Here is a 5,452-nt window from a genome sequence, read left to right on the forward strand (position 1 = left end):
ACGCTATTTCTCTCCTTCAAACTCAAAGAGAGAAACTCCTGACAGTTGTAAACCGTATGATTTTGTTTACAAAATGTACAGATTGGTGAATGTACACTAACAAATGATTGTCGTTTTAATCTTGGTTGAAGTGATTGAAAAGTTTCAAGTAACTTACACCTTTCATGCAAAAATTCTGTTAGAATATCAAGATAAATGTCATGTTTAGCAAATTCTGCTTCCCATTCCTTTCTGGTGACTGGGTCAAGCTTTAATGACACCATATGAATTATTAGAGCATCCCAATGAGCTACTGGTTGCTTTAATACTTTTAGAGCACGTAAATGCTTATTTAAGTTGTCTACTAAGTTTCGTAGGCTTGTATGAGATTCAGGTTTCACTTGTTCCAAGTCAGACAAAGCTTTAACGTGATTTCTTATTAGAATTTTTTCATTTTCATACCTTTTTATAAAAAGATTCCACGCTATGTCATAATTTGCGGGGGAACATTCCAATGACTTTAGTAGATCTGCAGCAGGACCTTTTAAGGAGAGCCGAAGATAATGAAACTTTTGGACATTTGCTATTGATGCATTATCATGTATAAGTGAGTGAAAGGTGTCCTTAAAAAACAACCATACGTCATAAGCTCAATCGAAGGTGCGTAATGGTATAGGAGGAAGTTTTACATTTGTTGAGATATTTAAATTGAACGGACCCTGTGATACTAAATTCCCCACTGAACCAGCTTGACTATTACCGGCCAAACTATTTGGAGCATGACTTGATACAACTGCATTTTCAATTATATTCTTTGCCTTTGCCATACATTTAAAGTAGGTGTTTTCAAATTCTATAATTTAATTTTCATAGCTGGCACCAGATGTATTTATCTCTAGTGCCTCGAGTCTGTCACAAACATTATTAAAGCTTTCTAAGGAAGGCTGAACCTCAATAATGCAAAGCTCAATCTCTTTTATTTCCACGTTTTCAGGATCTATTAGAGAATCAACAAGTCGCTTAAATCTGGTTAGTTTAGAGTTTAAGTTTTTTTTATTATTTTTTAGTGTTTTGCACTCTATTTAATCTTCAGTCGCCATTGCTATTATAGTGCGATGATTGGCTCTTTAAGGTAGAATTAATTATTGATGACCAACTTTAAAATTCGTTTAAACTTGAAACTGAAAGATGATAAGTCTGGGCTAGGAAGGGAACGCACTGATCTGACTTGAGTCTCTTTTATGCCTTGCCTGTCTTCACTATCCAGATCCAATAGTTATCTTTGCTAGTTTAAATTACACGGGATTCGCCTTGCGCCTTCTTAAAATCCGGCTCGAAGGACCATATGTTGTGCACACCTTTGTATTTTAGTGCCCTGAGGATTACTGCTTGCCTTTTTATTTCGTTTTTTATATATTATTGATTTGATGATTGCTGATTTATTAATTTTTTATTATTGATTATTACTAGATTGACAACTTTACTTTTTTCATTGTTACACACCAAACAACCAGAACAAAAATAAATGACAGGACGCCGAACTGGCACGTTCAGAAATGTTCTATCCTCGCCAACAGTTCTAGTTGTTAAAATTTTATTGAAGAGTTTTGTAAGTTTCGCCGTTAGTAGTGGTCCGCCCTCTTTTAATAGTTTGTTTGGTATGTCATCAAAGCCAGGTGCCTTTCTATTTTTAATCTTACTCTCAATTTTTGTAGTGACTTCCACTGATATTTCCACCGGTTCCGGATTTTCCGCATTTTCTTCTTTGGGCCTTTCTTGTTCTTCGCTGGCATATAATCTTTTAAAGTAGTCTTTCCACTTTGCTTCGTCTATTTGTTGTGTTTGCGCTTATTCTGTAATGTCGAGTTTTCTTCTTCTTAGCATTCCCCAGATTGTCTTTTGCGCGCCATATAAGTCGTGTTTCATTTCTGTGGTGAATTGCTTCCAGTAGTTTAATTTGATATTTCTTATTTCTGTGTTGACTCTGTTTCTTGTTTGATTGTAGTGGTTGCGTACTTCAGGTGTTCTATTGCTTCTGAATGCTAAGTAGGCAATCCGTTTTTCTTTTGCTAGTGCTTTTACTTCCGTTTACTTCATTGTTTGTTTCGGAAGGTTTTATTTGTAGAGATTTTTCTTTTGCCTATAGCTTCGGTGACTGCATTTGTGATATCTGTTCTATTGTTCTTAATGGAACACTTAAATTAATAGCATTTTCAAGTTCTAATCTGAAACTTTGCCAATCTGTTCGCCTGTTTGTTAGTCTAGGAGAATTTTGTTTTTGGATAATAGAATCGCTAAGAGTGAGGAGAATGGGAGAGTGGTCTGAGTTCATGTCCCACGCCTCATCAACTTGAATATAGTTTGCTGAGATATTCCGCACAACAAAAAAATCTATTAGGTCAGGTATTTTATTTCTATCTGTGGGCCAATAAGTTGGTTTCCCAGTTGAGTGTGCTTCGCCTTTTAACTGTCACCCTATATATATGCTAACAATGAATATACATATATACTCACACGTGATATCCCTAAGACTTGCGGAGGCCACGACTAACTGTTGGTTAATTTGGTTAATTCAGGAATATGTACACTTTATTTTGAGATTAACTTTATTCAATATACGAAGTGACAAGTACGTGATCTATACACGATAAAATATAAAAATGTTTCGGTATTAAAATAGATTGTGCACTCAACTATTGTCACTCTCAGACTGGTGGCGTCGGTGGAACTTGATGGAATTTGTTAAATTCCGTTTTAGCAAAAAATATTGAAAATTCTGTTTTGTTCTCGTTGCAATTCATTGTTTTCTTTTAACAAGTTGTTTTTTGTTTCCCTGGTCTCTTGCTTCATTATTTCAAGCTGCTACAGTTTATGGATTTTCTCTTTCTTAAAAGCGACTTTGTGCCTTTCCTAATTTTGTCGAATGTCATTGTTTTTATATTTAGGTCTGCTTGGTGTCATTTGAAGCATAGATTTGTTAGCTGGCGTGCCTGACGTATCCTACACCTCAGAAACCTGGGGTGATCCTGATATGACGCTTGAAATTGTAGCGATTTAGGGCACTGTGAGTTTTCTGCTAGAATTTCGCTTTGATGAGCCGCTGATAACTGAAGAGTGGGTGGCTCTAACATACAGCATAACTCCATCAGATCTGTTAATATAGCTTTCGTTATAAATATTTCTATATCCTTTCATTCAAAATAATTGAGAGTTTTCCAAGTACCACGTTTCAGTACAAACTACAATTATGTGCTTTTCAGCCAAACGCTCAATAAAAATTTCTAATTTTATATATATTTGATATGTTTTTTAGTTTGTGTCCATAGGATTTAATCTGGGTTTTTAGTTGGTTTTGGGTCGTTGGGGGATGTAGATTTGGAATTATCACTTTGAAAGGACTGTCCTCTCTAAAATGTTTATCATGGCTAAGTAGTTTTTAGAATCCTTTAATTGGATTTTGGCTTGAGAACTTTCAATTATTTTCAAAGCATAATAGTCTTCATAGCAATGGCAATCATTTCTAAGGAATCTGTTCGCGGTTTAATGTTTTCAATTCCATAAACAAATATTGGGAGCGTCTCATTTCTTTTGGTAAATTTTCGACCACAGGTACTTCAGCCAGCGTGTCAAATTGGTTTGAAGTTGAAGCACCAACCAGTAATCATTATGATCTTTATCTAACATTCCTTGTTGTGATAGGACTATTTCGCTTATTTTTCTGTAATTTACTTCTTGCCACCCTTGCTCATTTAGAATTTTTTTATAGTAAATATAATAAAAAAAATCAAAACACATAAACTGGATATAATCCAGCATGCACCTGTTATTGGCACCTCACAATGAAACGTGTCCCTATTATCGACACCTACAAGTAGGTATTATCGGCACGTTAAAAGGCTGGATATATTTCAGATCGTACAACATCGGTATTAATATAAAAATAGTCAAAAGAGCTTAAGTTTCAATTGAACAGTTTGTAGTACCAATTCACTAATAACTGTGAAATAGTTCTGAAATTCTGAAATTTCGTCTATGATGAAGAGTCTTCTTTTGTTGTTTGACGTAGGTGTTCTAATTTTTCTATATCTGCTTTTTCCGGCCAAAACCATTTTTTTTTTGGCATATGCGTGACTTCGAGTTGAAGGCAGCCATCTTCATTCTGTAGTCCAATTATCTCACTGGGATAATGCTCGTCGTAATATCTAGTTATAATCTTTTAATTTACATTCATATAAGAACAGAGATTTTTTAAAAGGAGTAGTAACTTGAGTGTGAATGTTCAGTTGAAATAACTGCTGCCCCCTTAGTTTGAGTTATGTTGTTCAGACTTTCCATATCACTATTTGATGGTGTTTCAGCGGCACAACTGAGAGGTGTTATTAATAGAAGTTTGTCTTCAAGAGGACGTAGATCCGTTGAGTTTAAAGTGTCCACGGTACAACTTGGTGGTGTTTCTGATGAAAGAACATTCTCAGAAGCACAAAAATCCGATGCGGTAAACGATTTTATATTTTGTTTTGCAGAAGCTAAGATTGTAGGAGTCCTACCGCCCAGCTTTACAGGACACGATCCTCAATCACATTAAGAGCATCGAACTGTGAATTAGTTGTATTATCTAAATCATTGGATTTTCTTTATACTTTTCAAATTTACTTATAACTGTGTTAGTTTCACATAATATCACAGGGCGATTTGGATCATGGTCTGTACTGACTGGTGTAACATTGAAAACATTGTCTATATCAGTGATTATCAAACTTATTTCTTTTGCCGCCCTCTTTGAAAATGAATTATTTGTCAGCGCCCCCCATTTGTTATACGCCCCTAAACTTAAAAATCACAATTTCATTACTTAATTAATTTTGTTATATTACTCGGTTTTGATGTTTAAACCTACATATTAATAATATATTTTAACCAAATTAAACGAAACAATATAAATATGTAATAAGTTTTTATACTAATCTAATGAGCTGGATGAATTTCATGATATTTTATAAGATTGTTGTGTTGTCTTTAATATCTTTAATATATTGTTTTCTTTAATATCTCTCTAAAGTTAAAAACTGTTAATGCTTTATATAAAATACTATACATTTGTCTGTATTCATTCATTTATTCTTATAATGATCAATTAAATCTATTTATAGTTGAACTGGTTTCTCAAATACTATTTCTATATTGTTTTCAGATATATTTCTATATTGCTTGAAGATAGGGCGTCAACTTTTCTATCAATTGGAGCACCAGCTGCTTATTCAGCCTAAAAAGCTTGACGAACTTGATTTCATTTATTTCCATAGCGTTCATGGGTTGATGAAATTGCCGTGGAGGATTTTCTTCTTTTTCTTCAGTTTCTCTGCATCTACAAGTTAATGCAGTAATACTAAAATAGTTTCTACTACAAGACACGATTCGAAACACAAAAACTTACCTTGAAGATTGTTGAGAACAATTCCATACAAGCTCGCTC

At 34.1% G+C, this 5,452-nt stretch overlaps 1 long non-coding RNA gene across 1 annotated transcript; it reads right to left on the bottom strand.

Moving 5' to 3' along the window:
* Positions 1-5,075: 5,075 nt before the first annotated feature.
* On the bottom strand, positions 5,076-5,452 carry LOC125502442. The gene is made up of 2 exons (XR_007280208.1): positions 5,414-5,452; positions 5,076-5,344 (listed from the first exon to the last, which is right to left on the bottom strand). It is a non-coding gene; the product is annotated as an uncharacterized LOC125502442 (long non-coding RNA).

Source organism: Dendroctonus ponderosae, unplaced genomic scaffold, assembly GCF_020466585.1.
Source record: "Dendroctonus ponderosae isolate FM_Combo_2020 unplaced genomic scaffold, Dpon_F_20191213v2 Dpon_F_20191213_1, whole genome shotgun sequence".
NCBI lineage: Eukaryota > Metazoa > Arthropoda > Insecta > Coleoptera > Curculionidae > Dendroctonus > Dendroctonus ponderosae.